The sequence below is a fragment of the Gopherus evgoodei genome, unplaced genomic scaffold, assembly GCF_007399415.2.
Source record: "Gopherus evgoodei ecotype Sinaloan lineage unplaced genomic scaffold, rGopEvg1_v1.p scaffold_70_arrow_ctg1, whole genome shotgun sequence".
NCBI lineage: Eukaryota > Metazoa > Chordata > Testudines > Testudinidae > Gopherus > Gopherus evgoodei.
Genome location: NW_022060091.1, coordinates 263,402 through 276,440, shown reverse-complemented (window position 1 = coordinate 276,440; position 13,039 = coordinate 263,402). Strand labels below are relative to the sequence as shown.

The 13,039-nt window shown below is 40.6% G+C and overlaps 1 pseudogene; it reads right to left on the bottom strand.

The window, feature by feature from the left end:
• Positions 1 to 4,327: 4,327 nt before the first annotated feature.
• On the bottom strand, positions 4,328 to 5,268 carry LOC115643770 (annotated as a pseudogene).
• Positions 5,269 to 13,039: the final 7,771 nt, after the last annotated feature.

Below are 13,039 nucleotides of genomic sequence, written 5' to 3'. Positions count from 1 at the left end.
TTCCAGGATATTGTCATTTCTGTCACGATGACAATCTTGCAATATAGTGTCTGAACCCCTGGCTGCACTTACTCAATTCAAATCTTCTAGCCTTACTCTCATCTGTATGCGGTTGGGTCTTCAAGTTCTTCCTATCCATTGTAGTCCATCTTGTATATATTTCCTCTGAAACTGAGAAGCTAACTAAATCCTTTACTATGACATCCATCCATCTAATTTTGGGTCTTCCAACATTTCTCTTACCCTGAACTTCTAAATTTAACTCCCTCTTTCCTATATGTTCTCCCAATTTTCTTTTTTCATAGCCAAACCATCTAAAGCTGGATTCCTTCAGTGTTTTTTGTTCTTAATTGGTACCACCGTCACAGTTCCCCTACTTTGTTTTTTTCTGAACATGGGCCATCTTTCTAATGCCAACCACCCATTTAATATTTTCATTTCCACTGTATTCAAGATTTCCTCCTGTTTCTTCCTCAGTGCCCAGAATTCAGAGCCCTGCAAAAAGGCAGATCTAATTACCATCCAGTGCATAGGATGAACACATGAATAATCATATTTCAGTTAAGTGTGACTATTGACCACTACTATTATTCATAATCTGTCTGCAGGATTGGGATCATACACAGGATTGGGCTCAATCCCTCAGAAAGTCTAAAAGAGGAAGTCCTGTTAGCCTCCATTTATATTAGGCTGTAGGGATACAACCATTTAGTCTGAACACTCAAGTGCATGCAACATCATGTCTATAGGGAAGAAGAGATGCACATAAACTTTATAGATGAATGAAAAAGCCCATTCAGCCAAGTTATACTTTCTTTCTTTCCATAGGATTCACATAAGGTGAGGGTGTCTGTTTGGTGAACCACTGTTGGGAGGATGTTCTATGGACAAATAAAACACCAAAATAAACTGTGGAACTCCTTGCACAGAGAGATATAGAGACCAGAAATGTAGGAAGAATCAGTAAGGGATTGCAGAAGAATACTCAGAGCTTTCATAATTCTTTATGATAAGATTTTTGGAAGGAATATTAAATATCAAGCTTCAGGGCTTAATCCAAACTCCAACAATTAGAGGCTCTGCTATAGGGGGCAGATTATCCCACATCTATGTACTGTCAGGTTATTGACTCTTCTTCTGAACAGATGGTTCTGGTCACTGCCAGAAAGAGGATTCGAGACTAGATGGCAGGTCTCACTCAACAGGGCAATTCTTATGTTCCCTGATACAGACAATGGCAGTACAAGAGGTGAGCAATTTTCTTCTGCAGCTTCCTTTATCCAAAGATCTCAAAGAACGTCATGCATATCATATGTTCTATTAATTTAGATGGAATATGTGGCCCCAAAGGTATTAACATAACCCCATCACTGTCCAGCAATAAACAGTGTTAAACAAGCTTCAAAATTTGGTATACAGAGAGTTCAGCCTACTTGTTACCATGACAAACACACCATTAAACATCCTTTTTAGCTTTTATTAAAGACACAGAACAGAAGGAGAAACAATTAAAACCTTTGAAAAGGAAAGTGTTAAACAAGACTTTCATTTTAACATCATCCATTATTCCCCCCCGCTTTAGCTGACGCAAGTTTTCTGAAGGAAAAAAAAATCTTGTTTGTCAGACTTTTAGATGGCATTAAAGATGGTAATGACTGTTCTTTTGGAGGAAAGAGAAGAAGTTAGTAGTGCTGGGCGGGAGCTATCAGTGCTGTTCTTGTTTAAATCTGATCTCATTTCCTAGAAGACAAAACAAGAGAAACACACACACACACAACGGGAGAGAAAGGAACAGCAAAGATAGAAAATGCAGCTTCAGTCCCTGGGGTTGACTCTCATTTGCAACCTCATGGCTGGAGAAATACAGGCACTGCCCACAGTCTTATAAGCCATTTAGAGACCTGGCAACCTTGTACCAGCATCCAGCTGTTTAGGGAATTCCTTTCAGTGGCCTCTTTCTGGTCACAGGGTCACAGCAGTGCTGCTAAGTATACAGCCTTGTCCTGCTAAGCCATTAGACAGAAGGGAAAAGGGGAGGGGTAGGAAAGAGAAGAAATAAAGTGGTGAAGGAAAAGGACGCGGGGTGAAGAGGAGGAAGGCAGAGTAAGAGAAAGTCTCACATTTCAGGTGGTATTTGAGATTTAGCAGGAGGCAGTGATGGTGTCATCTTCCTCCCCCTCCTCTGGACCAGTCTGATCAGGACAGCTCTCAGGATTAGGATGAAGAAGTTCTGGGGCCTCAGGAAATTGTTGAGGTGTCAGCCATGATGGTGACTCTCACTCCAGTAGCCAACTTTTCTACAATAAGTCTCTGTCCTTAAGAACCCTTAAAAGGACTGCTGGGTGCAATAGCCCATTCCCTAATTACTTTGCTCACCAATTAGGACTAGTTTGATACGCTGATTTTGGTTCACCGATTTTTCAGTCTCACATTTTTTTATGAGGCATAATGTTTGTAAATTCTATCAGAAGACCTTTTCCTCTGGACTAATTCAGTCTCTCTTTCTCCCTCCTTTTAGTGATTTTTTTCCACCACCATTTGCTATTGTAGGCTACTGTGACATCTTATGACCTGTCACATACTTTTTAGACTTGAACTCACAATGAGAGTCAATTTATAGGTTGAATTACTACAACAATCTGCAGTCCATCTGTGAGGTTCTTTTCCCCAAATTACAGAAGGTTATTACCATCAATCATCTGTTAAACACCAACAAAATACTAGTAGGTGTGCTTAAAATGAAATAAAAGAGTTTCTATAACCCAGAGAGCCCTAAATATTATAGACTGAGACACTGGAGAAACCACGTTTTTGTTATCTATATATAAATATATAATCTGGCCTAGGTCAAACTAGGGGATTACAGTGGTCCCTTCTGGCCTTTTAAGTTGTGAAATCACTTCCCTGTTATGCTTGGCAGTGTACGAATATTAGAAATACAGAAATTTCCATCACACAGGAAGCTCCATATTTTGACATTTCATTTAATCTCAACAGGGGCCAAAAAGATGAAATCTCTTGCAGAATATCTAAACAGATGCAGAAATGTCTAAACATTTCATTTTAAAATTTGACTGTAACAAAACATTTCCTCTTGAAGTGTCCATTTCAATGAAATCTTTCATGTTGAATGAATATTCTTATTTACAATGAGCTTGAGATGAGTCAATTTAAGTGAAAATATCAATTCAAAATGCATGTTCTCATTTCAATTGGACATTTTGAAACAAAAAACTTTCATTTCATTTTGAGATCTCAAATTGAAATGGAATCTTCCCCCTTGCAACAAATAAATAAATAAATATTTTTCTTCCAAATTCACATTCAAACAACATTTTCAGATTTTGTTTTCCAAACATGGGAAAAACCAGACAGTGAAAGGGGAGATATAGGCACCTAAGTATGAGATTTTAAAACATGATAGAGGGTTCCTTAGCCAATGGGAAAGGCCAAGCAGAGGGTTGTATTCTAAATCCCTCAGCTGTCACAGGAGTTCAGTTCCTATCTTCTCAGCGGGAGCACACCTCCTTCGCCTTGGGATTCTCAGCTGGGAAGTCTCTAACCCCACCTAAGGTGGCAAGAAACCATGGTGAGAGAGCGGGGAGAGAAGAAGGAGGAATTAGATGGAGAAAACCCCTCAGCTTTTATCCTAGTAGTTAGGGATGTAACAGACCCTCTTCAAATGCTTGGTAAGGAGAAAGGTTTTAAAAAGGGATCTGCTTCCTCCCATGTGGGTGCCCTAACCACTGCGATATGGGATACCTAATCTATGTCTCAATGTCTCCTAACAGAGCGTTAATTCCTTTGTGCATCTTGGCCCAGCTAGGGGATTACACTCATTATTAATTATTGTTGGAGACAGAGATATTAATAGGGAGGAATCCTATAAAATACTACAGATATTAAATAGGGTTTTCAACAAAATACTCTGGAAGAACTACAGAATGCAATAGACAAAGAAGTTCTTTTCATAGAACTGGCCAGATCCTCATGTGATATAAATTGGCCATAGCTCCATTGAAGACAGTGGGTCAGACTGAAAGAGATATTGGCCCAAAGAGAGAAAGAGAGCACATGAATGGCTCTAGATCCTGGTGATTCTGTCACTCACCCTAGATGGAGACCCAGAATCTCATTCCCTTGGCTCCAGTGTCTCTTCTACCCAATGGGGATATGGCCTCCTAAGTTTAATGGAGACACACTGATTCAGACCAACTGAGGCTTTGGCCCAAAGTGTCAGATGCCAGTGCCAGATGCCAAACACAAGTTATCCACATTTCTATGCTCTTTGTTTTGGTTGTTTGTTTGTTTTTAAATAAGATCGACACTACTTGAAAAATTTGTATTCCCCCAACATTTTCCCTATAGCTGTTTTCACATCCTTGTTTTTCAGGCTGTAGATGAGGGGGTTTAACATGGGAGTCAAGATGCTGTACTGGATGGAGAACATTTCATCCAGAACCACAGATGAGACTGAGTTGGGTTTGGTGTGTTGGAAAAAAGCTGTCAAGTACAACAAACCAACCACAATAAGGTGGGAGCTGCAGGTGGAGAAGGCTTTACGCCTGCCCTCTGCAGAGCGTATCCTCAGGATGGTGGAGATGATATGAATGTAGGAGATCAGGGTGAAGAGAAAGGAGCTTGATCCAAGTATGACAACAGGAGTAAAAAGCATCACTTGATTGATGAGGGTCTCAGTGCAGGACAGACGTAATAGACTAGGGAGCTCACAGCTGAAATGGTCGATTTGATTGGGCCCCACAGAAATGCAGCTTGAGGGCAAAAACAGTGTTAAACAGGGCATCTATGAAGCCTATCGCCCATGCACCACTCACCAGCTGAAAACAGATCCCTTTGCTCATTGTATCTAAGTAATGTAATGGGTCACAGATGGCAGCGTAGCGGTCATAAGCCATTGCTAAGAGAATACAACCTTCTGTAACAGCTAGCAGGAAAATGAAGAACATCGATATAATGCAGCTATTAACATATATGGTTTTGTGCTCTGCTAAGAAATGCACCAACATCTTAGGGACAATGGCTGAGGAATAGGATAAATGAGATATCAACAAAGGATAAATGAGACAGGAAGAAGTACATTGGGGTGTGAAGGTGAGGATCAGCCCTTATCACCAGCATGATCACCATATTTGCCAAAAGCGTGATTAGGTAGACAACTAAAAACACCAGGAAGAGGAAAATGTGCATCTGTGGGTCATTGGAAAGTCACAGGATAATAAATTCAGTCACTTCGGTTTGATTTCCCATGGATCCTTAATCAGGAAAACAGACCTGTCAGACTGGAAAAAATAAAATTAACACACAAGTAAATTGAAATGTCCTGTGGAGATCATCTGATCAGTAGGATGAATGTAAAGAGGCCTACTACATCCTATAAAATGTGTGTTTAAAATAGACAAAAATGGACTAGATGCAGAAAAGGACTTTGGTGCCAAACTACCACTTTAGTCCTCTAAATCCCAGGATCAGTCCCCACTGGTACTCACAGAAACTCCGCTCAATTCTAAAAATATTGTACAGAAACTACAGAATATAGTATTTGTAGTATCTTATTGGATTGATCCCTATTAAAATCTCTAGAATTCCAGAAGAAGAGGAAGAAATCTGTGAGGTCTAGAAATTCTTGGTTTTCTATCCAACATAGTATATAGCCTGTCAACTCAAACCAGTATGGAAAATATGGCATTCATAATAATTATCAATTACTTATAAAGTGGGCCTCAGAAGACCGTATCTGGATGACAGCGTCCTCCCCAGCAGAGTGTTTTCTGTGGAGGTGGGCAACCTCATGTATCATGCAACTGTCCAAACAACCAGAGATCATTTGTGACAACAGAGTGAAAAGGATTTGTCTTATAAACCAAGAAGTGATCTGTGGTTGTTTTTTGACAAAACCAGAAGAGAGAGTCTGGAGCAAACAAATGCTCCAACACTGGAAGGAGAGAAACAACAACACCGAGAAAGAAATGACCGAGCATAGACTCACTGCACAACTGAGAGCTTTATTCCAAAGAGGAGAATTTACACAAATGAAGATTGAAAGCCTGAAAACGGAGATTAGTCACGTAGAACTATGTACAAACATTTTGGTGGGAGCAGTGACATAGGATAAACAGAAGCCAGAAATGGAAGTAAATGTGAGGACAAATATGAGTGAAAAAGCACCTGAAGAAAGTTCAGAAAATCTGAAGGATTTGTTGATCAAGATCATGCAAAGCCTAAGAGGCACTGAGCATCAGCCCTACCAGCTGTGAAATTTGTATGGCCATCACACACTGGAAGATACAATGAAAGCACTTAATGAAATGGTCAAGGAAACTGGAGAAAAAACAACAAGGATTAGCCAGTACAATTACATAATTTATGCTACAGTTACAATAGCAGCTCTTTGGTTTAGCATAAAGACATCTGAACATATGAACCATTGGAAAACTTCCTATCTTCAAGAACCTCCATGAAAATGAATGTTAAAACAGAAGAGTATGGTTTTTCATTGAGATACCAGCCTACTGGTTGAATATGAGAAAAATCATGTGAAGAGAAAAAAGCAGCAAACAGCCTTGGAAATGAAATATCAGCTGAATAAAGGATGTGAGAGCTATGAAGTAACAACATAAAAAGAAGCTGATTGCTTAGTGTCATGGACTTGACACAAAGTTATTAGTATCAAGAGAACAGCCACTTCACCAGAGACTGTAGGAGATTCTTTCATCTGATTGATATTGAAAAAAAGAATAGGCAAAAATAGAGAGCCAATAAATGATGTTGGAGAGTTACACTGTTCCTGGAAGGAAATCTGGTCTGAGGCTGTACAACATGAGCAGAGAGCGAACCGGATTAGAAATAAAAGAAAAAGTTCACAAAACACACCACAGAGGAATACACAGAAAGACCAAAGAAAGAAATGAGGTACTAAGATATATGAAAAAATGGAAATCAGCTGGACCAGACTGGATGCGTGGATTCTAGCTGAAACACCTTACAATACTCCATAATTGTTTATTTGAACAACTTAATAAATGTTTGAAGAATGGATTTCCAAAATGGATGGTGACAGGGACAACTCTTCTCATTCAGTGGAAAAAAAAGAATGAAAGAAGCAGGTTGCAGTGATCCTATGAATTATAGACTGACCACGTGTTTACCAACTATATGGACACTTCTAACAATCATTCTGGCAAAGAAGATCTGGATAGGGCTAGCTCACAAATGGAATGCTGGTTCCTGACCAAAAAGGCAGCACAGTAAACCTGAAAGGAACAAAATTCCACCTCTGGCTAAACAGGAGGATCACAGAAGATGCAAAACAAACAAAGAAAAAAGTTAGCGATTGTGTGGGCAGACTACCAGAGAGCATCCAACAGCGTTTCACAATCAAGTATCACTGATACATTGAAAATGTCCAAGGTTCATCCACAGATCATTTCCTTTCTTCAGCAATCTATGTTTAACTGGAGCACTCGACTCAACCAGGAAGGGACTCATTGATGAGGTTCAAATTAAAAGAGAAATCTTTCAAGGGGATTCCTTAACACCAGTGCTGTTTGTGGTAACCATGCTGCCACTGACATGGATGCTTGTTGAGATAACCACAATTTACCATATCAGCAAAGAGCAACAACCAGTTAACAATTTGTTAGTCATCAGCAATCTGAAACTACATGAACAGTCACAAAAAAGGAGCTACAGAGATCGATGACGTGTGGAAAAGTTTGGTGAAGATATAAAGCTATGCGTTGGCTTGGCTAACTGTGTGTCAGCATCTCTAAAGATGGCCAGATTGGTACAATCTAATAACATACAAATTAATGAAGGAACTATCCATCATATCTCAGCATGACCCATACAAATATCTTGGAATCAGGGAACTGTCAGAGCTACAAAATAAGAAATCGAAAGAAGAATTGAGGAAAGAATCAAAGAATCCTGTGGCACCTTATAGATTAACAGACGTTTTGGAGCATGAGCTTTCGTGGGTGAATACCCACTTCCTCAGATGCATGTAATGGAAATATCCAGGGGCAGGTATATATATGTGTGCTAGCAAGCAAGCTAGAGATAACGAGGTCAATTCAATCAGGGAGGATGAGGCCCTGTTCTAGCAGTTGAGGTGTGAAAACCAAGAGAGGAGAAACTGGTTCTGTAATTGGCAAGCCATTCACAGTCTTTGTTCAATCCTGAGCTGATGGTGTCAAATTTGCAGATGAACTGAAGCTCAGCAGTTTCTCTTTGAAGTCTGGTCCTGAAGTTTTTTTGCTGCAGGATGGCCACCTTAAGGTCTGCTATAGTGTGGCCAGGGAGGTTGAAGTGCTCTCCTACAGGTTTTTGTATATTGCCATTCCTAATGTCTGATTTGTGTCCATTTATCCTTTTCCGTAGAGACTGTCCAGTTTGGCCGATGTACATAGCAGAGGGGCATTGCTGGCATATGATGGCGTATATTACATTGGTGGATGTGCAGGTGAATGAACCAGTGATGGTGTGTCTGATCTGGTTAGGTCCTGTGATGGTGTCGCTGGTGTAGATATGTGGGCAGAGTTGGCATCGAGGTTTGTTGCATGGATTGGTTCCTGAGTTAGAGTTATTATGGTGTGGTGTGTAGTTACTGGTGAGAATATGTTTCAGGTTGGCAGGTTGTCTGTGGGCAAGGATTGGCCTGCCACCCAAGGCCTGTGAAAGTGTGGGATCATCGTCCAGGATGGGTTGTAGATCCTTGATGATGCGTTGGAGGGGTTTTAGCTGGGGGCTGTATGTGATGGCCAGTGGAGTCCTGCTGGTTTCTCTCTTGGGTTTGTCTTGCAGTAGGAGGCTTCTGGGTACACGTCTGGCTCTGTTGATCTGTTTCCTTATTTCCTCATGCGGGTATTGTAGTTTTGAGAATGCTTGGTGGAGATTTTGTAGGTGTTGGTCTCTGTCTGAGGGGTTAGAGCAGATGCGGTTGTACCTCAGTGCTTGGCTGTAGACAATGGATCGTGTGATGTGCCCGGGATGGAAGCTGGAGGCATGAAGGTAGGCATAGCGGTCGGTGGGTTTTCGATATAGGGTGGTGTTAATGTGACCATCACTTATTTGCACCGTGGTGTCAAGAAAGTGGACCTCCTGTGTAGATTGGTCCAGGCTGAGGTTGATGGTGGGGTGGAAGCTGTTGAAATCATGGTGGAATTTTTCCAGAGTCTCCTTCCCATGGGTCCAGATGATGAAGATGTCATCAATGTAGCGTAGATAGAGAAGTGGTGTGAGTGGACGAGAGCTGAGGAAGCGTTGTTCCAGGTCGGCCATGAAGATATTGGCATATTGTGGGGCCATGCGGGTGCCCATAGCAGTGCCACTGATCTGGAGATTTATATTGTCATCAAATTTGAAATAGTTGTGTGTAAGTATAAAGGCACAGAGCTCAGCAGCCAGTTGTGCTGTGGCATCATCAGGGATAGTGTTCCTGACAGCTTGTATTCCATCTGTGTGTGGGATGTAATATACGCCATCATATGCCAGCAATGCCCCTCTGCTATGTACATCGGCCAAACTGGACAGTCTCTACGGAAAAGGATAAATGGACACAAATCAGACATTAGGAATGGCAATATACAAAAACCTGTAGGAGAGCACTTCAACCTCCCTGGCCACACTATAGCAGACCTTAAGGTGGCCATCCTGCAGCAAAAAAACTTCAGGACCAGACTTCAAAAAGAAACTGCTGAGCTTCAGTTCATCTGCAAATTTGACACCATCAGCTCAGGATTGAACAAAGACTGTGAATGGCTTGCCAATTACAGAACCAGTTTCTCCTCTCTTGGTTTTCACACCTCAACTGCTAGAACAGGGCCTCATCCTCCCTGATTGAATTGACCTCGTTATCTCTAGCTTGCTTGCTAGCACACATATATATACCTGCCCCTGGATATTTCCATTACATGCATCTGAGGAAGTGGGTATTCACCCACGAAAGCTCATGTTCCAAAACGTCTGTTAGTCTATAAGGTGCCACAGGATTCTTTGCTGCTTTTACAGATCCAGACTAACACGGCTACCCTCTGATACTTGAGGAAAGAATATTACAGATGTACAAGAACTACTCTATGGACAAAACTCAAGTCTAAGAATTTGATCTGACCATTAATATGTGGCGGATGCCGGTAGTACAGAATATTGCTGGAGTGATCAAGTGGAATGAAGAGGAGAAGGAAAAAAATTGACATCCAAAGAAGACAGACAGCTGCTGGTGAAGCATAGAGTATTAGATAGCAATCAAGTCATAGACAGGACGTACATCCCATGACATGATGAAGGAAAACCTCCGCTATCTGTGGAGGAAGAAATTGATAATGAAGACTATAATATCAAAATATATAAAGAGTGTCTGTTCACGATAACAAGCAATGACTGAGCTGCATGCAAGCTAAGAAAGAATGAAAGAAAAGAAAAAGCAAACTGCCAAAAAAGATTTAATAGATTTACATAGAGATCAATACACGGACAGTGGTGGAAAGAGATCAAACCTACTGGTGATAGAAGATTGACAAACTCATGACTTGTAGAAGGATCCCTCAAAAAAAGAGACAGAGCCTCAGTATGAGTGGACAAGAAAATTCCTTATGGGGCTTAATTATTTAAGAAGTAAAATTGACCGACAACTGTTCCCTGAGCTGCAGAATGTGTTCAAGAAAGGAAGAGATGATGGAGCATGTGTTGAGCAACTGCTAGAGCCTATCTGGGAGAGAATATATGAACAGACACAGTGAGGTTGCCAAGTGTCCAAGTGTGCCACAATCTATGTGCTCTAGAGAATGAAGAGGTTAAGATTTATGGGCTCTGGCAATTGTCACAGACCGAATGGTGCGGTCAGACATAGTTGTAGAAAAGACAACAAACAAGCCCATGTTAATTGATGTTGCCGTGCCAGCAGACAGAAACATAACAAAAAAACAAACAAAACAAAAAACAAGGAGAGAGAATGAGGATGTATGAAGAATGTTGCCTTGAAGGGAAGCAATTATGGAAAACTAAAACAAAGACAATCCCAGCAGTAATTGAAGCACGTGGTACAATCCCTAGGGATAACAAATTCTAGGACTGCAAGATATCATGGTCAGTGACTTCCAGCAGACAGCTCTCTTAGGCACTGTGAGAATGTGCAGGAAAGTCAAATGACAATGACAATGAATGAATTTGAGTACTAAAATACAAAGGAATTCTGTAAAGGTTTTAACAAAACTCCTGACCACACAAACCTACAGAGTTCCGTGAGCCAGGATTTATTGGTGACTCATGGGGATACATTTTAGACAGCAGCTTTCTTCTTTTTAAGCTTAAAGATTTAATATGTTGTGAAAGCTATTTCTTTTTTTTAAAAATCTACCTTGTGTAATACTGAGGGACATTAATAATGCTCATAATAAATTAATGTTCCCAGAAAACTCAAGGCACACTGACATGATTTGAAAATAAGGGGTCTAACTGAAAATGAACAGGACTTTCATGCCTAAAAATCACTTTAAAGTTCCTTTGAAAATCTGATCTAGTGGGACTTTAGACTCAGTGTCCTGAACATCTGAATATCAAGCTGCTCATACATAAGAGAATCTCTCTTGCCCTCTTGGAAGTGAGTGGCTATTATCACATTGATTTTTAGTGGCAATGGGAACAAAGCTAGCTTTCTGTCCAATGTCAAATCTATGTTTAATCCTGTATGTCTCCCGAGAGAGAAATTAAATCCTTTCCCCCGCAGCTAATCAGACAAATGCCCAAGTGAAGAGATCTTGTACTAGAATCTGAATGTCAACATAGGCAAATTCTGTGCAAAGTGAATTCCAGAGCTAAACTCCTTCTCCAGAGAATGTCCATAACACACACACACACACACACCTCATTTATCTCAGTGCAGTCCTGCATGAGAGAGAGAGAGCTGGTGATTCAAATAGTAGCTGGGTTGCCAGCCATGGCCCCTGTGCTGTAACTGACTCTATGTGAGCAGACTGCTGCATCCAGGCAGAAGTCAGTGGGACTCCACAGAGAGACCCACCCCTAGATAAGTGGGGCAGAATCTGGTCCTTTCAAATTGAAAGAATAAAGAGATTAAAAGGATTAAAATTATGAGTCAACTCATCTGCCTATTAAACATGGATCATAAATATGGTGAGATCCTTCTGACCTGTGATTTTCTCTTTCTGTTTTCTTAGTCTACCTAGCTACTTATTGATTTGGCTATCTCGTCTGTCTGTCTGTGTCTGGAATACAGCATCTCAAGACATCCATTAGTTCTATGGACGTGGTCCTGTGGCCTTTCACTCGGAGGAGTGAAAGCACTGAAGGTGTGTAGGGTTATCTGTGGGAGTGGAGCAAACAGCCTTTCCTGAGCTGACTCCAAGACTAAAAGCTAATTTCCTGAGAACTATTTAAATGCTGTTTTGTTCCCCCTGGGAAAGTTCCCTGAAGTTCAATCTCTGTAACAAGCTCCCAGTAACACTGGGTTGGGTCAGTACTTAAGCAATGCTCTGTAGTGCCTAAAAATGAGAGTAATTAGGCTTGGATTATCAAAGGATTTAGGTACCCAATCTCAGCAACAGTCAATAAAAAAGACAGGTATTTAGGCTCCTATTTTCAAAAGAGTCTAAGGAGCTAGACATCCTAATAGCAAATCATTTCATCTCCCCTATACTCCTTTGAAGCTCCAACCATAATATATAATTACCACAAGACGATAACATAGACAGATAGCCTTAAACTTCCCTAATAAATAGACACAGGCTAGGGAATGGGGAAAAGGAGTAAATAGACTATATGATGACAGTAATCAGCTGTTGAAACAGAGGAGATAAATTGTACGTTTTTTAGATGAATCATTTATTCACCAAAAAGGAAGTTTTGGTCAACCCCAAATTATTCATGGTTTTACCAGAAATTTTACTGAATTGTTTCAACCAGAAAAAATAAATATTGGGCTAAATTCACAAAATAGCAGAAGGAAGCGGAGTCCTTCTGCTGCTGCTTTTCTTGTAACTTCAGTCCATTGGTTAGGTTA